Raw genomic sequence first — 25,957 nt, 5'->3', positions numbered from 1 at the left:
ATTTTTTAAAAACCAACAGCATACTGCACCGTACGCACACTGGATTTCGATCTGGCTGCAGCATAGAGATGGCTCTCCTATTGGCCACAGAGAACCTGTAGAAGATCCTGGATGAAGGCAGGTTGGCCACACTCAATATTGTCGATTTGAGCGCAGCTTTCGATACAGTTTCACACTTAACCTTACAGCATAGACTAGAAGAGGTAGGCTTCACAGGCAGGGTACTAAGATGGATGTTGTTTTTAGATAATAGGAGCTTTCAAGTCAGTGAAGGGCATTTCTCTTTAGAGACACAGCAGCTCTTCTTTGAGCTCTACACATTTTAACTTGTGCATCTTCTCTCTATCACATATCATCTGCACCTTAGGTTTTACTATGGTGTCATATGTGGATTATGCTCAGATTGTTGTCTCCTTGTCACAAAACACTGGCTCAACATCTGAAAGCTTACCACACGTCTGGAACAGGTGACCAGTTGGATGGCGACCAGCTGTCTCAAGTTGAACAGTGACAACACGGAGGTAATGATGACTGACAAGGAACCCTCATTATTGGATCAACTTATTTGGCCCCCATGTTTGGGAGCGTTCCCTCCCCCCAAACCAGAAGTGAAGAGCCTGGGGGTAATACTGGACAAAGATCTGACCATGGTCGCCAAGGCAAAGAAAGTTACAGGTCCATGCTTTGACCTCTTAAGAGCTCTAAAAAAGATGCTCAAGTGGCTATAATGGAAACACGGAGGATAGTGGTCCAAGGTCTTGTGGTCTCTTGTTTAAACCATGGCAACTCTCTGTATTTAGGCAGCCCCTAATATGTCACCAAAAAGCTGCAAGTCATCCAAAACGCAGCACACAACCAGCACACTCGCCATCACCAAACTCCATTGGCTGCATATAATTAAAAGGATAGAATTTAAACTCCTATGTAGCACTCACAAGGTCAAATACATGCCTGACCCACATATCCTTCGGCATCTCATTACCCCCTTATAACACCACTACAGAATTGAGATCGAACAGCCTCTCTCTTCTTTCCATCCCTAGAATCAAGAAAGCGAGAATTGGGAGTTGCTCCTTGCATATTGTTTCCAATCTTTGGAACTCCCTTCCTGTTCACCTTAGGACAAATGCAAACCTCCTAAGTTTCAGAAAGCAAATGAAAACCCATCTCTTTACTTAAACAGCATACTTCTTCAATAGTCCTGTTAGCGCTAGGAAGCCCGTTCTTGGGTAGCCGTGCGCTCTACAAAAAGTCATTAATAATAAATAATAACAGTGCTCATGATAGCAAAACATTGCAATGCAAACACCGTTTACCACCCTTTACCATTGAACAATGAACATGGTTTACAATAATATGTAGCTTATCAAGTGCCCAGTTATTGCAGTTATATAAATTACATATGTGGAGCATGATCAATATGGCGGTGAATTCATGGCGTTTTATGTATTTCTTATAAGACTACAATTATAATGTACTTAGCTAAATCAAGCGTACTAGTATGCACCCATTAAATACTAATTTTCATGAGCATGGAAAGTGCATTTGTCAGGTAAATTCATTACGTGACACTACTAGTGCAAATCACTTTAATAATGTTTAAGTACAAAAAAGGACTAGTACAAAATTATGTGAAAAATCACTGTAATTTGTAGTTATAATCCATAATAAAGCTGGACCTATGTCCTAATGTTTTTCCCAGGTCCTTCTTTCAAAGTTGCTTTAGTGAATTTCCATTTGTCAACAGCCTAACAGACAAATTTAGGCCCAGATTTATGAAAAGTGGTGCTGCACCTAGCGCAGCACCTCTTTTCTTGGGCCCCTTAGTGCTCCCCTAACGCCACCATATGTGCATTGTATTTAAAATACGGCGCACCATGGCGGTAGTCAGAGGGACTGGTGTCATAATTTGTTACACTAGCCCGGTTCTTTGTAGGATTAGCATAAAAAATGTTGACGCTCATCCTGCAAAGCACCCAGAGGTCCATTGAACACAATGGGAGCCTCTTTTTTACGCCTCCACTTAGCAGGCGTTAAACAATGCCAATAAAAATGGTGCAAAGGAATCTCATAAATTCCTTTGCATCATTATTACGCCCCCCCCAGCGCTGGAACACCAAACCTTGCATACATTATGCCTGGCACATGCATAATGTGGTGCAAGGAGTTACAAAGTGGCGCAATGCAAGCATTGTGCCACTTTGTAAATATGGTGTAGCATTTTTGCCCTTCCAAAGCCATATTAGCATCAACAAAATGATGCTAATGTGGCATTGAGATGGCACTAGGCCACCATAAATCTGGGCCTTAATGTTTTCTTCATTCAAGAAATTAAGTCCTAAAGTTTTATTGTTTTTTGCACCTAATCATGGCACAACAGTTATCCATTAATTTCTAACTAATTTCAGACATATTACTTATGATGTAATGCTACTTGTCATATGATGTTCAGTTACTCTAAAGTATCACACATCATGAAGAGTTTAACTTTTCTTTGGCAAATATATAAAAAGGTAAGGCATACACGTGTGACTCTCAAATTACACTGCATGCACCAACTGCACCATGACTAGATCTATTGACCCTGGAAATGCAGTTCACAACACAATACATCTCACATGGATTAGGAAAGTTGCTTGGATGGGAAGATTTAGGAAAAGGTTAGAACGATAACTTCATATAACAGGCACCATTGCTGTTGTTTTTAAAATCATAAATCTTTATCTCATAGCTACCCTAGTTACTTAAGGAAAGATAGAATGCAAGTTTTGCTTCTTTGAGTTTCATATTTACATTGTCATGGTGCTTTTACCAAAGTGAAAAAGTAAATAGGCATATATTTTCCAAGATTCTCAATAAAACTAGGAATATACTTGAAGATCTCCAAAATCCCTATCGTATGGTGTCAAAACTCTTCATTCTTCATGGCCACCAGAGTAGAAAGCAACCATACGGGTGGTAGACAGCAGTCACGGCTTCACATTTCTTTTGAAAGGCCTCTTTCAATGTAGTGCGGTAGCAAGCAGGTGCATCAATACAGCTCACAGAAAGAAATGCCCATAAAAAAAGTCATCATTTTAACTACAATATACACCATTTTCAGTGGGGACTAATTCTGATGTGTGTGTGTACTCTTATACATGTTGTAGACGCTCCTCATTGTAAAGTTTTTTAAAGCTTTTAGCTGAACCTTTAGAAGCATCAGGGCAGCTACTTCTTAGCAAATAGGGAAGCAATCATTGAACTATCAAATTTCTTTAGCCCAGTGCTCGCACAATGTATTATCTGACAAATAAGCTATCACGTTAAAAAAATATGTTGTTACAAATCACTTGCTTTTCTTGTAGATGTCCACCTCTTTCATATACTACTACTTTCTGTATAGTAGGTGCAGAGGTTGTTTCTCTTTATGATCCTTTTGAAATAGGTCTAAACACATGGGTTGAAGTAGGTATTTCATTTATGGAAGCTACAGGGCTTTTAGATTGGAAATACCGGTAAGACTTTATCAGAAAGCAATAACCTTGTACCCTGGATCTAGCAAGGCTATCTAGTCTTCCATCTTTCACTGCTTCCACCAATGGCCATCCAAACAAGAATATGAGGGCCAGGGGTAAAAACATGTAAAAGGGAATCGGAAAACAGAGAAAACAGAAATACTGGACTCCACCCCTGTGACTCTACACTTCTGCTGGGTACTGATATCTGCAGGATGTGTGCAAGTTGGTGTAGAAAGGCAAAGAGATATTTTTTGTAACATCATGAAAGTTCTGCAAATAAAAGTAACAGTGAATTGTATTGGTGCATTGGGAAGTATTAATTTAGAAGTGCTAGTTTTCAAACATGAATTTAGAAACATTAATTCTTCCCCCTACCCTGACAAATATGCCAATAGTGAATTAAAGAGCCAAGTCAGTTGTTATGTGCAGTCTGTGTAACCAGGTCTCAGTATCTTGATATGGAATGTGTTGTTTCTGAAACTAAACTAAAAAGAGATGAATATCTCTTGGCCAACAATTTTCTCAATGAATAAATTAACTACCTCAAGCCTCACCACTGTGCACCCTATTTGGAAGATGAGTTAAAGTTTCTCCTTGACACTTGTGTCACACAAAGTAATTAGCAACCATTAGCATCCTGTAATTCCTACCTTCGCAACTCTTATAAACATTACTGACAATCTTACACCTTATGCAAAGCTATTAAAAACAACGTGAGAAGCGAAGTCCTGACTTATGAGTCCTTCCCGTTCAGTAATAGAATAAACCTCCAGTGTAGTGTGACAATCCTTTAGAAAAGTTAATTTGAAATTTTCAGAAATAGTTAAACGTTAATTTCCAACACACAAATCAACATTCAGAACACACCTCTTTATTTCCAATGTCTTTTGAAGAACCCCAAAGAAATAAACTATTATTTGCCAATTCCTACATCCATATAGAAAGGTTCTGGCAGTAGCAGCATTATATGATAATTGCTTAGCAAAGACGCCGTGGCCACAAGGGAAGTTATATCCAGAAATCCAAAATGGCCACAACAGTAGATGAAAATTCATAGACTGCTGGGAAATGTCAATTTGATGTTGTGCAGTGCGTTCTCCACACATATGAAGCCTCACTCCGGACAGTGGTGTCACTCTTCAAGGACTGCCAGGGTTTTCTTGTCAGCGATGGGCTTGATGCAAGCAGGTCTTAGCTATTGCTCCATCTAGGCTCTCCGAGTCTCAAGTGATATGCCATACATCAAGCCATGGTTCTTGTCAACTCCGGGGTGCAAGAAACACCATGTGTCCTTTGACTTACATGAGCTGCTGTCTCTGTTCAAGTATTTGTACAGCCTGGTATGGAGATGTAGTAGCAAACCTACATTGAGTGCATCACCAGGGTAGCAGACCCTAGTTCTGCTTTTAACCATCAACAAATATTACTATGAGCATTCAGTGGACTAATAGTCAATTGCAGTGGTCAGTAAAAACACTATGCAGTACGAAAAAAGTGGAACAGGTTTAGGGTGGGACAGGTTTATCAGCCATAAAAGTACTTGCTAGAATTCTTTGATTTAATGCTCAGGTGATCAACATAATTAAGGTGTCTATCATGGGCACCAAAGCAACTTGGAAAGGGCCATGAGTACTACATTGCTGCCATCTAGAAAGAAAATATTAAGAACCTGAATCACCAATCTGATTAGTGGTTTGAACTTTTGTAAAAGTAAGCATGGAGATTAAAGTTGGAATCAAGGATAAAGCTGAGGGAACTTACTGATGAATCATCTGTAGGAGGAAATATGTGGAGAAGATATGTGATTTAACAGTATAATACAGATGGTGGAGAATCACTCGACTAGTGGAGTGAGCATATCTTTTGAATGAGACAGCTGAAGGCCCTCCAATGAGAATGAAAGTCGAGAAAGCACTCCAGCTTTTTGATGTCTTCCAGAGAGCACTCTTTCAGGATGACTTGTATATCCCCTTAATATTCATCAATGACAATTTTATGGACAGCTTGAAGGAGTCTGTGTGGCTCTACATGGAGACTGAGGCGAGTAGGGGTAAGGTTTGAATCTTAAGCATCTCACACTGTAGTGGACGGGAAAGATTTTAATATCCACAAACCATGATGTGTCAGTGAAGAGGGATTGTAACTAGTCTAGAAGCTGACCTGGGCAGTGGGAAGTATGTTGAATAATAGAAAGGCTACCAAGGGTTCAAGCAGGACTAGTAAGCATGTCTTGCTGCTCATCTAGTATGTGCAGTGCATCATCCAACACTTGAAGTCTTGCCCTCTCTGTGCTGTGCTGTGGTCATACACCAGATAGGTCTGGGTAGGATCCCAGAAGATTGTGTAGCCAATGAAGGTGCATTAAAACACCTTTTCAGTGTTCCCACAGGAAGTGAAGTTCAGAGACTGGTGTAAGGTGTTATTGTAAAGCTCAGAGGTGAGCCTATTTAGAAGTGGGGATGTGGATTATTATTATTTTAGAGAAGAAGTGCTTAGTGCTCTGTTTCATGGAGCCTGCTTTGCATGGGTGTTAAGAGGGGTGTTCTAGAGGCGTGGATGCGGGCTGAGGTGAATAGCAGGCTGGTGCTTCTGACAATTTGCCATGGCTAGGACAGAGGCAGTTAAACATAAGGCATATGACTGGTTTACTGGTTGCTCTAAAATAGACAAAGCCAGCGAACAGTCGGTCCCATGACAGAATTGTGACAGTCTCCTGACTCTGAAAGGTCACCAGGGCTGGGGGAGAGTCAGTCAGACTTCAGACTAGTGAGAGGGCGCCAGTAAGTCTGAAAGGCTTATAGTTTTGCTGCAGCATCATTCACAGTTCCATTCGTGACAGTACTGTAATTCTAAAAGGTCAATACCATTGTCCCAGAGGTTCTGTTAATGACAACTCTGTATTTGCTAAAAGTGGGCGAGATGAGGCCACTGTGAGGTCCCAACACTAGGTGTAGGCTGCTCAGCGTTGATATCGCCAGGACGAAGGTAGGCCTGGGTGGTGTTCTGAGGTGGTCTGGGTGCAAGTGGCACAAGTCTGATCTCCAGGAGAGAGGAAGGCTGGAGGTAGGCCTGGAAGGTGTCTATGACATTTCCAGCCCTTGGGGTATAGACAGTGTAGGAAGTTGGCTCTGTATGTGCTATTTCAAAGTAAGGAATAGCATGTACAGAGTCCAAGGGTTCCCCTTAGAGGTAAAATAGTGGTAAAAATAGATAATACTAATGCTCTATTTTGTGGTAGTGTGGTCGAGCAGTAGGCTTATCCAAGGAGTAGTGTTAAGCATTTGTTGCACATACACAAGACAATAAATGAGGTACACACACTCAGAGACAAATCCAGCCAATAGGTTTTTATATAGAAAAATATCTTTTCTTAGTTTATTTTAAGAACCACAGGTTCAAATTCTACATGTAATATCTCATTCGAAAGGTATTGCAGGTAAGTACTTTAGGAACTTCAAATCATCAAAATTGCATGTATACTTTTCAAGTTATTGACAAATAGCTGTTTTAAAAGTGGACACAGTGCAATTTTCACAGTTCCTGGGGGAGGTAAGTTTTTGTTAGTTTTACCAGGTAAGTAGGACACTTACAGGGTTCAGTTCTTGGTCCAAGGTAGCCCACCGTTGGGGGCTCAGAGCAACCCCAAAGTCACCACACCAGCAGCTCAGGGCCGGTCAGGTGCAGAGTTCAAAGTGGTGCCCAAAACACATAGGCTAGAATGGAGAGAAGGGGGTGCCCCGGTTCCGGTCTGCTTGCAGGTAAGTACCCGCGTCTTCGGAGGGCAGACCAGGGGGGTTTTGTAGGGCACCGGGGGGGACACAAGTCCACACAGAGATTTCACCCTCAGCAGCGCGGGGGCGGCCGGGTGCAGTGTAGAAACAAGCGTCGGGTTTTCAATGTTAGTCTATGAGAGATCTCGGGATCTCTTCAGCGCTGCAGGCAGGCAAGGGGGGGATTCCTCGGGGAAACCTCCACTTGGGCAAGGGAGAGGGACTCCTGGGGGTCACTTCTCCAGTGAAAGTCCGGTCCTTCAGGTCCTGGGGGCTGCGGGTGCAGGGTCTCTCCCAGGCGTCGGGACTTTAGGTTCAAAGAGTCGCGGTCAGGGGAAGCCTCGGGATTCCCTCTGCAGGCGGCGCTGTGGGGGCTCAGGGGGGACAGGTTTTGGTACTCACAGTATCAGAGTAGTCCTGGGGTCCCTCCTGAGGTGTTGGATCGCCACCAGCCGAGTCGGGGTCGCCGGGTGCAGTGTTGCAAGTCTCACGCTTCTTGCGGGGAGCTTGCAGGGTTCTTTAAAGCTGCTGGAAACAAAGTTGCAGCTTTTCTTGGAGCAGTTCCGCTGTCCTCGGGAGTTTCTTGTCTTTTCGAAGCAGGGGCAGTCCTCAGAGGATGTCGAGGTCGCTGGTCCCTTTGGAAGGCGTCGCTGGAGCAGGATCTTTGGAAGGCAGGAGACAGGCCGGTGAGTTTCTGGAGCCAAGGCAGTTGTCGTCTTCTGGTCTTCCGCTGCAGGGGTTTTCAGCTAGGCAGTCCTTCTTCTTGTAGTTGCAGGAATCTAATTTTCTAGGGTTCAGGGTAGCCCTTAAATACTAAATTTAAGGGTGTGTTTAGGTCTGGGGGGTTAGTAGCCAATGGCTACTAGCCCTGAGGGTGGGTACACCCTCTTTGTGCCTCCTCCCAAGGGGAGGGGGTCACAATCCTAACCCTATTGGGGGAATCCTCCATCTGCAAGATGGAGGATTTCTAAAAGTCAGAGTCACCTCAGCTCAGGACACCTTAGGGGCTGTCCTGACTGGCCAGTGACTCCTCCTTGTTGCTTTCTTTGTTCCCTCCAGCCTTGCCGCCAAAAGTGGGGGCCGTGGCCGGAGGGGGCGGGCAACTCCACTAAGCTGGAGTGCCCTGCTGGGCTGTGACAAAGGGGTGAGCCTTTGAGGCTCACCGCCAGGTGTCACAGCTCCTGCCTGGGGGAGGTGTTAGCATCTCCACCCAGTGCAGGCTTTGTTACTGGCCTCAGAGTGACAAAGGCACTCTCCCCATGGGGCCAGCAACATGTCTCTAGTGTGGCAGGCTGCTGGAACCAGTCAGCCTACACAGATAGTTGGTTAAGTTTCAGGGGGCACCTCTAAGGTGCCCTCTGTGGTGTATTTTACAATAAAATGTACACTGGCATCAGTGTGCATTTATTGCGCTGAGAAGTTTGATACCAAACTTCCCAGTTTTCAGTGTAGCCATTATGGTGCTGTGGAGTTCGTGTTTGACAGACTCCCAGACCATATACTCTTATGGCTACCCTGCACTTACAATGTCTAAGGTTTTGTTTAGACACTGTAGGGGTACCATGCTCATGCACTGGTACCCTCACCTATGGTATAGTGCACCCTGCCTTAGGGCTGTAAGGCCTGCTAGAGGGGTGTCTTACCTATACTGCATAGGCAGTGAGAGGCTGGCATGGCACCCTGAGGGGAGTGCCATGTCGACTTACTCATTTTGTTCTCACTAGCACACACAGGCTTGTAAGCCGTGTGTCTGTGCTGAGTGAGGGGTCTCTAGGGTGGCATAAGACATGCTGCAGCCCTTAGAGACCTTCCTTGGCATCAGGGCCCTTGGTACTAGAAGTACCAGTTACAAGGGACTTATCTGAATGCCAGGGTGTGCCAATTGTGGATACAATGGTACAGTTTAGGTGAAGGAACACTGGTGCTGGGGCCTGGTTAGCAGGGTCCCAGCACTCTTCTCAGTCAAGTCAGCATCAGTATCAGGCAAAAAGTGGGGGGTAACTGCAACAGGGAGCCATTTCTTTACACAAGCCCCCCCCAGCCCACAGGCCAGGAGACTCAGCCCAAGCTGGGAGAGTCTTCCTAGTCTGTCAGGCGAGGAAGAGTAGGAGAAATAGGCTGGTTAGTTGCAGGGCCTACTCTGCCTTACATCCTTCTGTTCAGGTCATTCCCTCTGGGGAACTGACCCACTTCCACAGTGATAGGACCTAGTCTGAATTGCCTCTTGTCTGCCTCTTCAATGTCTCCACCCATTCTTTTTATTTTGGGTTTAGAGGTATCCACCTCTGCTAATCTTATCTTAGCCAGGGTCATCCCTAGCTTACCCAAAGAGGTTACCCAGAGCTGGAGTAACCCCACCATGACCAACAGGGTCAGGGGGCCTAACTTGCTATTTGGCATGGGGTCTGACCACCATGCCAAGGATAGTGCAGCCATAAAGGCTAACACCCAGCAGAGGCCACTGACAGCTGTCAGTGCCCAGAACCACACCTTTAGCTCTTCACCTACAAGGGAAGGGGCTAAGTTACAGGCTTCTTTGGGTTCAGGGTGCCTGTCTGCTGTATTAGAGTGGGGGGTTACCACATTTTGTAGTAAACACCCTTCTTCCACTCTTTCTTCTGTTAGTTGAGGAGCCACCCACTCAGGTTTAACAGTTGCCTGACTAGCCAGGACTTCTTGTGGGTCAGGTTGGACTTTATCAGGGCCATTTTTGGAGTTCTCCCCTACTGGAGCAGAATCTCCCTGGCTTGCTGTAACCTTGGCTAAAGGTTGTCCACCCTTCCTACTCTGTTTTCTTTTCTTCTTCTTCTGGGGCCTGCTTGCATTTACTGCAGAGGCAGGACTTCCAGAATCCTTGGGAGAGGACTGGCACTGGACCAGTTCCTCTCTTGAGCTCTGACTAACCTCTGGGTAGTCATTTCCAAGGAGGCAATCAAGGGGGAGGTCTGTACTGACTACTACCCTTCTCCAGCTAAGAGTGCCACCCACTTCTATGGGCACTAAAGCCACAGGCCTCTTAGTGACCCTGTCTAGGCTAACTCTTACCCTGGCAGTCTCACCTGGGATGTACTGGTTTGAGAGCACCAGCCTGTCATGCACAATAGTGTGACTGGCACAAGTGTCTCTCAGGGCAGTGGTTGGGATTCCATTCACCAGTAGGTGGTGGAAGTGTCTACTTCCCTCTGGAATCTCCAACTCACCTGTTGGGCCCTGTTTCCAGTTGAAGGCTAGGAAGACCTCCTCATCTGAGGAGTCATCTCCCATGGCTACACTGGTTACCCCTGGAATTTTGTTCTGGGGTTTGTTTTTGGGACAAGAAGTGTCCTTGGTGTGGTGCCCAGACTGTTTACAGTTGTGGCACCATGCCTTAGTGGCATCCCAGTTCTTACCCTGGTACCCACCTTTGTTTTGGGTTGTGTCTTGGGGCCCACCCACCTGTTCTGGTTTTTGGGGTCCTACAGAGGACTCTTTTTCTTTGTTTCTAGTGTCACCCACTTTTTCCTGGGGAGTTTTTGTAACCCCTTTCTTTTGGTCACCCCCAGTGGAAGTTTTGGTTACCCTAGTCTTGACCCAGTGGTCTGCCTTCTTTCCCAATTCTTGGGGAGAAATTGGACCTAGGTCTACCAGATACTGATGCAACTTTTCATTGAAGCAGTTACTTAAAATGTGCTCTTTCATAAACAAATTATAAAGCCCAACATAGTCACACACTTCATTTCCAGTTAACCAACCATCTAGTGTTTTTACTGAGTAGTCTACAAAATCAACCCAGGTCTGGCTCGAGGATTTTTGAGCCCCCCTGAATCTAATTCTATACTCCTCAGTGGAGAATCCAAAGCCCTCAATCAGGGTACCCTTCATGAGGTCATAAGATTCTGCATCTTTTCCAGAGAGTGTGAGGAGTCTATCCCTACACTTTCCAGTGAACATTTCCCAAAGGAGAGCACCCCAGTGAGATCTGTTTACTTTTCTGGTTACACAAGCCCTCTCAAAAGCTGTGAACCATTTGGTGATGTCATCACCATCTTCATATTTTGTTACAATCCCTTTGGGGATTTTTAGGATGTCAGGAGAATCTCTGACCCTATTTAAGTTGCTGCCACCATCGATGGGACCTAGGCCCATCTCTTTTCTTTCCCTTTCTATGGCTAGGATCTGTCTTTCCAAAGCCAATCTTTTGGCCATCCTGGCTAACTGGATGTCCTCTTCACTGGGGCTATCCTCAGTGATTTCAGAGGTGTTGGTCTCTCCTGTGAGGGAACCAGCATCTCTGACTATTATTTTAGGAGTCAGGGTTTGAGGGACCCTGTTCTCCCTAGATAGGACTGGTAGGGGGGAATTGTCCTCCAAGTCACTATCCTCTTCCTCTGAGTTGCCACCCTCAGAGGGGTTGGCCTTTTCAAACTCTGCCAAAAGCTCCTGGAGCTGTATTTTGGTAGGTTTGGGGCCCATTGTTATTTTCTTTATTTTACAGAGTGACCTTAGCTCCCTCATCTTAAGATGGAGGTAAGGTGTGGTGTCGAGTTCCACCACAGTCACATCTGTGCTAGACATTTTGCTTCTAAAAGTTGGAATACTTTTTAAGAATCTACAACTGGTTCTAGAGTCTAATTCAAACTTTTACAAACTTTTAAACTCTAAAAGAAATGCTAAACAGGATCTAACACAAGGCCCTAGCAGGTCTTTTAAGAATTTAGAAAACTTTTCAAATTGCAAAAATCAATTTCTAATGACAATTTTGGAATTTGTCGTGTGATCAGGTATTGGCTGAGTAGTCCAGCAAATGCAAAGTCTTGTACCCCACCGCTGATCCACCAATGTAGGAAGTTGGCTCTGTATGTGCTATTTCAAAGTAAGGAATAGCATGCACAGAGTCCAAGGGTTCCCCTTAGAGGTAAAATAGTGGTAAAAATAGATAATACTAATGCTCTATTTTGTGGTAGTGTGGTCGAGCAGTAGGCTTATCCAAGGAGTAGTGTTAAGCATTTGTTGCACATACACAAGACAATAAATGAGGTACACACACTCAGAGACAAATCCAGCCAATAGGTTTTTATATAGAAAAATATCTTTTCTTAGTTTATTTTAAGAACCACAGGTTCAAATTCTACATGTAATATCTCATTCGAAAGGTATTGCAGGTAAGTACTTTAGGAACTTCAAATCATCAAAATTGCATGTATACTTTTCAAGTTATTGACAAATAGCTGTTTTAAAAGTGGACACAGTGCAATTTTCACAGTTCCTGGGGGAGGTAAGTTTTTGTTAGTTTTACCAGGTAAGTAGGACACTTACAGGGTTCAGTTCTTGGTCCAAGGTAGCCCACCGTTGGGGGCTCAGAGCAACCCCAAAGTCACCACACCAGCAGCTCAGGGCCGGTCAGGTGCAGAGTTCAAAGTGGTGCCCAAAACACATAGGCTAGAATGGAGAGAAGGGGGTGCCCCGGTTCCGGTCTGCTTGCAGGTAAGTACCCGCGTCTTCGGAGGGCAGACCAGGGGGGTTTTGTAGGGCACCGGGGGGGACACAAGTCCACACAGAGATTTCACCCTCAGCAGCGCGGGGGCGGCCGGGTGCAGTGTAGAAACAAGCGTCGGGTTTTCAATGTTAGTCTATGAGAGATCTCGGGATCTCTTCAGCGCTGCAGGCAGGCAAGGGGGGGATTCCTCGGGGAAACCTCCACTTGGGCAAGGGAGAGGGACTCCTGGGGGTCACTTCTCCAGTGAAAGTCCGGTCCTTCAGGTCCTGGGGGCTGCGGGTGCAGGGTCTCTCCCAGGCGTCGGGACTTTAGGTTCAAAGAGTCGCGGTCAGGGGAAGCCTCGGGATTCCCTCTGCAGGCGGCGCTGTGGGGGCTCAGGGGGGACAGGTTTTGGTACTCACAGTATCAGAGTAGTCCTGGGGTCCCTCCTGAGGTGTTGGATCGCCACCAGCCGAGTCGGGGTCGCCGGGTGCAGTGTTGCAAGTCTCACGCTTCTTGCGGGGAGCTTGCAGGGTTCTTTAAAGCTGCTGGAAACAAAGTTGCAGCTTTTCTTGGAGCAGTTCCGCTGTCCTCGGGAGTTTCTTGTCTTTTCGAAGCAGGGGCAGTCCTCAGAGGATGTCGAGGTCGCTGGTCCCTTTGGAAGGCGTCGCTGGAGCAGGATCTTTGGAAGGCAGGAGACAGGCCGGTGAGTTTCTGGAGCCAAGGCAGTTGTCGTCTTCTGGTCTTCCGCTGCAGGGGTTTTCAGCTAGGCAGTCCTTCTTCTTGTAGTTGCAGGAATCTAATTTTCTAGGGTTCAGGGTAGCCCTTAAATACTAAATTTAAGGGTGTGTTTAGGTCTGGGGGGTTAGTAGCCAATGGCTACTAGCCCTGAGGGTGGGTACACCCTCTTTGTGCCTCCTCCCAAGGGGAGGGGGTCACAATCCTAACCCTATTGGGGGAATCCTCCATCTGCAAGATGGAGGATTTCTAAAAGTCAGAGTCACCTCAGCTCAGGACACCTTAGGGGCTGTCCTGACTGGCCAGTGACTCCTCCTTGTTGCTTTCTTTGTTCCCTCCAGCCTTGCCGCCAAAAGTGGGGGCCGTGGCCGGAGGGGGCGGGCAACTCCACTAAGCTGGAGTGCCCTGCTGGGCTGTGACAAAGGGGTGAGCCTTTGAGGCTCACCGCCAGGTGTCACAGCTCCTGCCTGGGGGAGGTGTTAGCATCTCCACCCAGTGCAGGCTTTGTTACTGGCCTCAGAGTGACAAAGGCACTCTCCCCATGGGGCCAGCAACATGTCTCTAGTGTGGGAGGCTGCTGGAACCAGTCAGCCTACACAGATAGTTGGTTAAGTTTCAGGGGGCACCTCTAAGGTGCCCTCTGTGGTGTATTTTACAATAAAATGTACACTGGCATCAGTGTGCATTTATTGCGCTGAGAAGTTTGATACCAAACTTCCCAGTTTTCAGTGTAGCCATTATGGTGCTGTGGAGTTCGTGTTTGACAGACTCCCAGACCATATACTCTTATGGCTACCCTGCACTTACAATGTCTAAGGTTTTGTTTAGACACTGTAGGGGTACCATGCTCATGCACTGGTACCCTCACCTATGGTATAGTGCACCCTGCCTTAGGGCTGTAAGGCCTGCTAGAGGGGTGTCTTACCTATACTGCATAGGCAGTGAGAGGCTGGCATGGCACCCTGAGGGGAGTGCCATGTCGACTTACTCATTTTGTTCTCACTAGCACACACAGGCTTGTAAGCCGTGTGTCTGTGCTGAGTGAGGGGTCTCTAGGGTGGCATAAGACATGCTGCAGCCCTTAGAGACCTTCCTTGGCATCAGGGCCCTTGGTACTAGAAGTACCAGTTACAAGGGACTTATCTGAATGCCAGGGTGTGCCAATTGTGGATACAATGGTACAGTTTAGGTGAAGGAACACTGGTGCTGGGGCCTGGTTAGCAGGGTCCCAGCACTCTTCTCAGTCAAGTCAGCATCAGTATCAGGCAAAAAGTGGGGGGTAACTGCAACAGGGAGCCATTTCTTTACAGACAGCTTCTCCGAGAAGTCCTTGAGCTGAAGATAGGTCCGGTGGCCTCCTGATGCATGGTCTGAAGGACACTACTATGGGGCTCTTTCTGGGTGGAGCTGCACTTGTGGGTGATGGACAGTGCTGGGAATGTGAAGGCAATGCAAAAGTGTGAGAACTTTTCCTGAGCATTTTACATTGCTGTCACTGCGGCTGTATTGTATTGTATTGTATTTATATTAATAGTTGTAGGCTGGTGCTAGAAAGTATAATTTTCTTCGCACATGAAAATGTTCTTTTAAAGAACCATTGGTCACATTTTCAAAACATGCTGCTGAGGTCAGAGGAGGAAAACAGACGCAGCCTGGTTGATTTTGATTGTGCCTAATATTCATTAAGTGTGCTCACTGGGTACTGCTATGGCGCTTAAATCTAAGATTGTTAGGTATCCCGCCCCCCTCATGCTGAGTATAGCCGACACTTATTACAGCGTGCACTGGTTGAAGCTGGTGTGTCTGAGGCCTCCAGTTTGGCTGCTTCTCTGTTGTATGTCCCAGTACTGGTTACATGTCCCTCTCATGGGTGTCCCGAAAGCCTTCGGTGTCGCTCATTTCCCTCCTTCTGCCCAGAGGTGCTCCGGTTTAGTGAGGCCTGGGGCCTCGGATTAAGGACTCCCGCTTCCTCTCCTGTGTTTGACACATGGAAAGTGGTTGATAATCTGCACTTTAATCCCCTGCTTCAGGATAACTGATACCCTTGTGACTGGACAGCAGCCGCTGTGTACCGGCCCGTGCGCAGCGGAAGTGACACACACAGCGCCGAGGCCCAGTCCGAAGCTCACCTGAGGGCATAATCACTTTCCCAAACCTGTCAACAAACGGAAATCTCCATCTGGACCATTTGAAGTCAAATAACATTTGAGGTTTACGATAACACGCACTGGCTTTGTTTCACTTAAATGGCACGGTTTGTGAAAGATCCCAGTGGTACAAGACAGCAAGTCACCACACTATTAAAGTTTTCTGGGGATCGGGGAAGGTTGTGCTCCGAGTCAGGACAGACCCTTATACACAGCAGGGATGATGTTTTTAATCTCACTAAATATAATGACTAAAACGTGGATACCCAAAGTAGGGCCCAGGGCCGCACGCGGGCCCCCAGAACTTTACATGGGAACCACCCCCCCCCCCAACCTCCACCCCTCTTCCTGTGGAAACTGGAGCACTGGGCTACTGGTTATTCAACTCAGCTCTAACAAAACATTTTTAAATAGAAGGCAGTTATTTATTTCAAGGTTAATTGGTGTTAAAGAAAGGAAGTAACTAGGGAGTCACTTCACTTTAGAAAGATGTTCATTTTTAAAGACATCTTTTGGCAAAAGTCTAAAAATATAACAGTTTCTTCAGAATTTAAAAAGTGTGTTTACTAATAACTAACATGCAGAACCTTTCCACCTAAGTATAATTTATTATACCACTGCATTTCGAAGTATTAATTTACAAGTGATGGTTTTCAAAGATGAATTTAGAAACATTAATTCTTCCCCCTACCCTGACAAATACGCAAATGGTGAATTAAAGAGACAATTCAGTTGTTATATACACTTTTTGGGTGGCCTGGGTTCCTATTCTACATGAACAACATTATAGTTTATTACAGTGCACAGCCTAAAATTATGAATTTAGAGGTCCTCATAGGTGATAGTGAAGAAAAATGAGGGAAAGTAAAATTAAACAATTGCCTAGGATCACACAGTTTAGAAAAGTGGGGAAGCCGGAATTAATCCAAGGTTTTCTGGTTTCACATAGTTCAATTCACCCACTAGAAGTATACCCTTCACTTTTCCTACACCTACATGATTGTGAATCCTCCGCCACCACCTCGCCCGACCGCCACACTGTTTGTATCAGTTCAGCCCATAGCTACATCACAGCCCAAACTTTTTAGCCCCTGGAAAATGTTTGCGGGTACCCATGGGCTAAGAGGTCATTGCTGGTAGAGCTAGGATTGATATTCACCTATACATTCTGTCATCTATTCATTCTATCATCATTCAGTCTTTTACCATTCCATCTGCCCATCCATATCCAAACCTATCCATTCATCTCAAAACCTATCCATCAGATAAGTCTATCCATCCATCCATCCACCCGTTCACTCACCCATCCTCCTATTCATTCATCCATTCATGCTTTCACTCATCCTTCCACCCATCAACTCATGCAGCCATCTATTTACCCTTTCACTCATCTACCCATCCACTCATCCTTCCCCGCTTTCCCTCATCCATCCATCCATTGACCCTCACTTTCACTCATGCATCCATTCTTTCACTCATCCATCCATCCTTTCATCCATCCACCTTCCCTTTCACTCATCCATCCATTCTTTCTCCATCTATGCTTTCTGTCATCCATCCTTTCACTGATCCATCCACCCAGCCTTTCACTCATCTATCCATCCACCCTTTCACTCCATCCATCCCTCCTTCCACCCACCCTTTCACTCCATCTTTCCATCCACCCCCTCACTCATCCCATTCATCAATCCATCCACCCTCCCTTTCTTTCAGCCATCCATCCTTTCACTCAGTCACTCATCCATCCATCCATTCTTTCTCTCACCATCCATCCACCTTCTCAGCTATCAATCTGTCCTTTCCCTCATCATCCAGCTACCCCTCCTTTCACTCAGTTATCCATCCTTTTACTCACTCATCCATCCGTGCTTTCTCTCATCAGCCATACACCTTCGCTTTCACTCAGCCCTCCATCCTTTCACTCACTCATCCATCCACCTATCCTTTCTCTCATCATCGTCTACCCTTTCACTCATCCATCCATCCTTTCATCATCCACTCACTCTCCCTTTTGCTCATCCATCAATCCCTCCTCCCTTTCACTCATCCATCCATCCTCCATTTCACTCATCCAGCCATTCTTCACACATCCATCCTTTCACTCATTCAGTCATCCATCCACCCATTCATTCATCCTTTCACTCAATCATCCATCCACCCTTTCACTCATTCACTTAACCATCCATCCATCCATCCATCCACCCTCTCACTCACTCACCTTTGTCTGCCATGTTGCCAGCAGAAGAGGCCCGTTATGCACTCTACCCCATTGTAGCTTCTAAAGTTGGGGGCTAACAGAGTCCCAGCATCCATCCTTTCAGTCATCCATCCATTCTTTTGTTCATCCAAATATCCACCCTTTCATTCTGCCCATGTGTCCACTCTTTCACTCCACCAATCCACCCATTCTCGTCATCCCTTCACACTTTCACTCATCCTTTTATTCACCCTTTCATTCCAGCCATCTACCCACACTCTCTTTTATTCATGCACACATTCTTTCACTCATCCATCCATCCATTTTCACGCATCCATCCATTCTTTCTTGCATCCATCCTTTCATTCATCATCCAGACATCCATCCACTTTCACTCATCCATCTATTCTTTCTTGCTTCCATCCTTTTATTCATCATCCATTCATCTACTTATTCATCCTTTCATTCACTAATCCACCCTTTCACTTACAAACCTATCCATCCGCCTATCCTTTCACTCACTCAGCCAACCAACCTTTGACGTTATTTGGAGCCTCTGTCCTCCGAGTTGCAAATAGAAGAGGCTCATCAAGAACTCCACCTCTGCTGTAGCTGCTAAAGTTGCGGATTCACTACGCCCCTGCCTTGAACTGGACCCGAAGATATTGGATCGCTTTATATGAGCAGCAGTTACATTACACCAGGGCACATTTTTAGTGTTGTTCTTAAGCCCAAGGAGATTATGGGCCAAAAATCGCAATGAGCCAACACCCAAACTCGAACTTGGTTCCCCGGTTCCAAAGTTGGCAGCGATGGCCGCTAAGCCACATGCTCCTGGAAAGCTTCAACAGCCACAAACAGCCAACAGTACTTGTTGAATTAGTTTTGTGTTCTAACTTAGTCGCTTATAAAAGTATTTTCACATATGTATCTGTGGTAAGTGCACATTTTCTAAAACATATATATTTGACACACAAGGATAACTGTACGTTCTTGCTTTTCTTTGCTTTTTTTTGGTTATTGAGTGGGATAAAACTTTCCCCATAGAGGAATCCCTTCCTGTGCATCCCCAACAATGTTGGGGAGTCCTGTCTCCAATTTCATCCTCTATAGAAATTAAGGGCCTGATTTAGATATTGACAGATGAGTTACTCTGTCACAAGGGTGACAGATATCTGGTCTGCCGAAATCTAAATCCCATTACATCCTATGGGATTTAGGTTTTCGCGGATGGGATATCCATCACCGTTGTGACGGAGTAACTCATCTGCCAATATCTAAATCAGACCCCTAGCCCTGCCCTTAACAGGAGTAGATTGCCAAAATGCCTGCCAGGTCTTTGTGAATACCCAGATATCAAAATGGAGAAATTTGCACATCTAAGGTAAACCTTGGCTCACAAATTTGAGACGTCAGATTGCAGATCTGGAAAAATGACACACCCATCATGCATCAGATGCTATGAAATGAAATTAATATTAAATTTACTGTGAAACCAGAGGTGTCAATGAGAGTAAGCCAAGCAGATTTTCTGCATCATAGAATGAAGTATTGAAATTTGGGCAACACCTACAATTTTTACTGTGCCCACAGAGGAGCATGGTGGCACCATTCTTGATTAAAAGTGTGTTTGTGTAGTTTTGTTTGTATTTTGTATGGCCATAGGATGTTTTTTCTTTTGAAAATGCTAACTTGTGCATTTCAGTAGTTTTGATTTTGCAGATGTATGAAAAAAATGGCGGAATATTTGTGTGGAGCCCCATCACATGTGTTCTCACGCAGCTTCAGTGTCCACAAATGCTAATTCATAAATGGCCTTTACTGGCAGGTGAATAGCTAGGCAGCTAGCACTGATTCAAGCCTGGTTTACTCACATTCCACTGCTCTCATATGAATTTTGACTCTGTATGTTTGGCTCAACTGCCTCTTGGCTAGGTTCACGCTATAGAAATATAACATATATAAAAGGCTCCTGTACAGTGAATTAGCAACGTTGCAGAGGGCCTTATCACAAATAAGGAAAATAAACATTTGTGTAAAAAACTGTCCTAACTGGGATGAAGTAGACCGGCACACCCTAGGCCCAGGTTCTTCTGCACATGCTGCGCTATAGAGAGCTATGCCTTTGCTCCCATGAGCTGCGTCAACATACAAACGAGGGGCGGTTAATGTCAGTAGGCTGTTGCTTCTGCACCATTGTTGGCTATAGGAGCACATTGAGATATAAGGGGTTTTAATGGACTCATACATGGCAATATATTTACACTGCTACCCTTAATTATGGTTAGAAACTGAGGCCCATATTTAAGAATAAGTGGTGCATCAACTATGGTGTGCCACTTTTCTTGCGCGCTCCCCCACGGCACCTAATGACACCACGGTTGTGCTGTATTTATAATACGGTACATCATGGCGGTCGTTGGCACAATAGCATCAATGTTTTTGATGCTATTGTGGCACTTTGCTCCACTAGCATAAAAAATGTGGACACTAGTGCAGCAAAGTGCAAGGAGGCCCATAGGTTACTATTGAATCGTCTTTTTAATTTTACTGCACCTTTTTGTGGGCCTTCTATCGCCGGAACGTCCCCTTGCATACATTAGTCCTGGAGCAGGCATAATGTGGCTCAAGGGGTTACAAAGTGGCACAATGCACACATTGTACCACTTTGTAAATATGGGGGGGGGGTCAGAAAAGCCAATTTGGCAACGCCTTAGCATAAAAAAATTACTATGGTGGCGCTATTAAATATGCCCCTGAATTCTTTGCTGCATCTGAATACAATGCAGGCTGCATTGCGCTTTTCTTCGTGGCACTTTTGTATTGGTTTAGACATGTTGTAACAGGTAGTGTGCCAAGCCAAAATGTAATCTCTTCCCTCAGCGAATGAAGGTTTTCCTGAAATCCGCACCTGTCTCACCCCCAGCACACTGTTGAAGGCAGATAACACGCAAGAGGGCAGCTGTGGATAAACATGCAATTTGATCATAATTAACACATTTTGGTGGTGATTTATTAATTCATAGCACACTGCAGTTCAACAACCAATATTACTGTGATGCATTGTGCTAGTAGGAGAGAGAAGGGCTGCCCCATATTTAATAACATATGGCCTTGCTATTGCCTTCTGGCGCTCTTTCCGGTTGCTTAGCCCCATGCATTTCTAAGTGTTCATGCCTGCCTCAAGGAGGCCATATTTCTTAGCACATAGTTAAGCCTAGCATTGTTAGCAGGTAGGGCTTTGCGACAAAAATCATGGTGGTAGTGTGGGACTTTCCAGGGACCACCCAAAGGATGCACCTTTCATGCAAAGTAAAACAAAGTAGTGCAGAGCATTAGTTACATTACTTTTATGGCAACTTTCGAGATCAAATAAAGGTGCAGATTTACTAAACTGTCACCCAATGCAGCGCAGCAGCCACAAATGCTGCAGTGCGTGACAGGGAGGGAGCAGGAGAGCGTCATATCTAGAGAGCAGGGTTTAGCTGCTGTGCGTCGTGCACCCACTCTTGCCCCATAGAGCAACAGTGTGTGCGTGAGTCTAGCATAGGTTTGTACTGGAAGGGTACCCTACCAGTACAAAATACTATGCCTAGACAACTTGTAAGACTTTTCTTACTTTGGATGTGTGCACCACAGAAATGAAAACATTTGGTTTCAAAAGGCCTTATTTTTTTATGCAAAACTTGTCCCACATTTTTAGTAGATAGGGTTTTGTGTCAAAAAGGGTGGGTGGGTGTATGAGAAAGTCCATGTTAGGCTCCTTTGATGTTAAGTACTGCAAAGCAGTGCTTCACACTACTTCGCATTACTTTTAGCCAGTTTCCAGCACGAGGAAAGTAAATAATTAAAAAATAATTTTGTACTGGTTTGCGTCACTTTCATGACACAAACCCAGCCCAAAATGTTAGTAAATCCCCCCAAAAATGTTATGCTTGAAAGACAACACTTATTGAGACTTGGTGCCGTTTACATCACTTTGCGTGACTTTGCACCAGGGTAATGTTTTAATAAATCTGCACATTTGTGCTTCCAAAAATTCTACTTAAGAGTCAGCACATGCGCAAAATTGGCATTTTCGCACTATGCTGTAATACGTACTGTCATTTTTTTTTATTGTAGCAGGACTTTCATCTTGTTCAAGAGTGGCAGAACTTTAACTCCAGTTATAAATGTACTTTTTCAAATATTTTCCTTTTTTAAGTAATGATAGTGATTTAGAAAGTATCACCATGTAGCATGCAGTAAAGAATTATGCAGACCGAATGTATATTATTTTCACATTGTTTAATGGTCTGCATGTGGAATATAAACTAATTTGGTTTCTTTTGCTTGTTGTGCACATATTGTGTGCACGCACTTTTGTTTCTATGAATTTACAATATTTGATACACATTCATCTATATAATTCGTTGTGTTGTGGTGCTACTGTAGGCTCATTGTTGGTAATGCACGTTTGTTGGTCACTAATTTCATTTATGTATTCTCATTTACATGTCTTCTGGATAGTTAACAAAGTGAAAATAATGCACATGTCATCGTCAGAAAACACTTGACTATAAACTCTTATAGTTATGAGAAGTAAAGTGCAGGTCACTTTTCCAGACATACATGGTACACTACACTCCTCATTCCGCTTCCTTTTTTTCCACTTTTTTTGTTCTACGTTAAAAAAGAGGTCAAAATCTAACTGTATGTCTGAAGTGCTGTGGTTCATTTTGTGCAGTACCCTACTTGTGCGTTAGTGAAAATGCAATCTTGTGCTATATAAGTGTGTTGTGATTGTGGGCGTGTGTCTAATCGTATGTACTGTCACACCTGCCTAATGTGTGTTTGTTTAAAATGCAGGTACCGTTTCAATTCCCTTAGTCATCATACCCGGCCCTCCTCCTTTAGAAGCGTCGATACAGATGCTGCATGTAAGCCTGCAGATGGAGTTTGCTAACCATCACCCGGGGAGATGGTGACATCTAGTGGTACACAGAATTTATGCATTCATATCATATACCTAATTTTACTAGAACACAATTTATTTGGGCCGGCAGAATAGCCTGCACGGGTGCAAATGTAGTTTTTCCAAATTATTTGCACTGACTGTTTAACATAAAATATTTATTTTTCACTCCCCCTCAGTGCTCGTCAGAGCCCGTGGACCCACCCCTTTACAAGAAGATGATAATAAACAGTTTATTATTGTTTTCTTGTAAAGGTTTTGCAGCTGTCCCTGCTGGTGGGGGGTGTGGAGGGGGGGAGGAGGCATGAGGGGGGGTGATACTCCTCCCCTCTAGCGGAGGAGCCGCCCCTGGTCATAAGCAGTGCATTGCAGGGGCATACGTTGTAGTTTGCTCAGGTAACTATTACTGCTGAATTTCACTGGCTTTGTACGAGTGAAATGTGAGCTTAAATATAACATCCCTGTAACCTTTGTTTTTTTCAATGAATTTTTAGTTTTTAAAAAAATTCTATTTCCTGACTATAACATCCCTGTAACCTTTGTTTTTTTAAAGTGAATTTATAAACTTTTTTAAATTTTATTTCCTAACTGTAACCTCTAAGCTTTGACAGTATGTGCACGTGTGAGTGCATAAGTGTCTCAGTAGGTCTGAGAGTGGGTGTGAGAGTGTTTGAGTGGGTCTGTCAGTAGATGTGTGTCTGATTAGGTCTGTGAGTGGGTGCATCAGTCTGTGAGTGGCTCTGTGCGTGGGTGCATGAGTATCTGACTAGGTCTGTGAGTGAGTGCATGAGTCTGTGAGTGGGTGTGTGAGCCTGAGTGTGTAGGTGAGTGGGTGCATGAATGTCTGTGAGGTCTGTGAGTGGGTGCATCAGTGTCTAAGTGGGTCTGTGTTTGAGTACATGAGTTTCTGAGTGGGTGTGTGAGTGGGTGCTTGAGTGCTTGAGTGAGTGTCTGAGTGCGTCTGTGAGTGTCTGTTTATGTGTGTTAATAGCTGCGTGAGTGACTCTTCCACAAAGGAACTGTATCTGACCGTTTATACAACAATTTTGCACACAGGCGGTCATTCCAACCTCGGCGGTAAAAGGCGCTTACCGCCAGACAGAAGACCGCCATAACACCGCCGCGGTAAACCGCCACGGTCATTCTGACCCACAACAGGCAAACTGCCAAAATGCCGACATCCACAAAAGTCCGCCACACGAAAGGTCAGCGATAAACTGGCGATGACCAAACCTCCACCGTCACGCAAACAGAAATACACCCATGCCATTACGACCCACGAATCCACGCGGCGGTCTTTCAACCGCGGTATTCTATTGGCGGTACACACCGCCGCGGTCGAAATACACATACTCGTACAAAACACTACCACATTGGACAATTCGAAATACACACACCTGATACACATACACACACCACTCCCACACACCCAATACAATATAAAACACACACCCACATCACCTACAAACCCCTACGACCAGAAATTCAGAGAGAAGGCGACAGAGAGACACCACAGTCAACTACCAAGCATCCACAGGCACACAATACCAATACCCACAGAACTTCCAAGCACCTCACACAACGCACCACTAGATAGCACCCCACCTATCACTACACACTCCACCCCACACATCATCCACACCACCCCATGGCACCTCAAAGACACCCCAGGTTCTCAGATGCTGAACTCAGGGTCATGGTGGAGGAAATCGTACGAGTAGAGCCCCAGCTGTTCGGGACACAGGTGCAGCACACCACCATTGCCAGGAAGATGGAGCTATGGAGCAGAATAGTCGACAGGGTCAACGCTGTGGGACAGCATCCAAGAAATCGGGACGACATCAGGAAGCGGTGGAACGACCTACGGGGGAAGGTGCGTTCCATGGTATCAAGGCACAACATTGCGGTACAGCGGACTGGCGGCGGACCCCCACCTCCTCCCCCAGAATTTACAACATGGGAGGAGCAAGTCTTGACCATCCTGCATCCTGAGGGCCTCGCAGGAGTCGGTGGAGGAATGGACTCTGGTAAGTCTCATCTTCACTACTTCATCCCCCCCACCCCACCTGCATGCCAACTCATACCCCCACCCTCACACTCACCCCCATCACAACTACCCCTTGCAAATGTCTCACCATCACAACCCACCCATCCCAAAACTTAGCCCTGCATGCGGCCCCAAAGCATGGACACCCATCACCAAAGCATGCCCAATGCACACACCCCTCTCCCCCCCCCAAAAACACCGTCACAACAGCCCCCACAAAGGAATGCCAGCACTGGGGTACACGGGCACCCACCCATTGCACGCCATTGGCACACACAGAAGCAATAACCATACTTTTATACCCCTGCAGGACCCGAACGCCAGGTCACCGCGCAGGAGGGTCCACAAATGTCCCCTCCACCCCCAGAAGAGGCCCACAGTGATGACAGCAGCTCTGTCTCCCTGGATCTAGATGACCAGCCCGGTCCATCGGGGACCTCGGGACAGTCGGTTCCCCTCAGACAGGCACAGGCCACAGCAGACCTACCCCCCTCTGGGAACACCAGCACATCACCCACCCAGTGGGCCCATACCTCTGTCCCCAGGACACGTCAATCAGCGGTGTGTCCACCACTACAGAGAACCCAGGCTAACCCACCACCCCAACAACAACAGGTACCTGGGGGCAGTGGTAGTGGGCACACGGTCCAGGGGACGGAGGCCCAATGAAACAGGGGAACTGGGAGGGCAGCTGTGCGACAGGGGGGGGATAGGCCAAGGGAACCCACTCTCCACGAGGCCCTCTCCTCCATCATGGGAGCATGCCACCGCTCCCAGGAGACGATGGCGACGGTCCTGGCCAGGTTTCAGGAAATCCAGCTTCTGCAGGAGCAACAGTATATTGGGTTCAGGGAGGAACTGAGAAACATCAGTACCGCCATGGGTAACAATGTAGTGGCCCTGAATGAGTTAATCACCACATTGCGGACCACTGTGGCACCTCAAAGGGAACCTGACACATGATGGACCAAGAACTGGCTACCACCTCCGCCGGCGCTAGTGGACAGGAGGCCCCGACAGAAGACCAACAGGCCACCAGAACCCCACCCCCTGCAGAAGGAGAACCACCCGCAAGCGGGCCCTGAGATCCAGGAAGAAGACAGAGTAACATGTCAAGACCCCTGCCAGCAAAGGATACCGCCCTGATTG

This window comes from Pleurodeles waltl, chromosome 6 (assembly GCF_031143425.1).
Source record: "Pleurodeles waltl isolate 20211129_DDA chromosome 6, aPleWal1.hap1.20221129, whole genome shotgun sequence".
NCBI lineage: Eukaryota > Metazoa > Chordata > Amphibia > Caudata > Salamandridae > Pleurodeles > Pleurodeles waltl.
Note: the sequence above shows the minus strand (reverse complement) of the source record.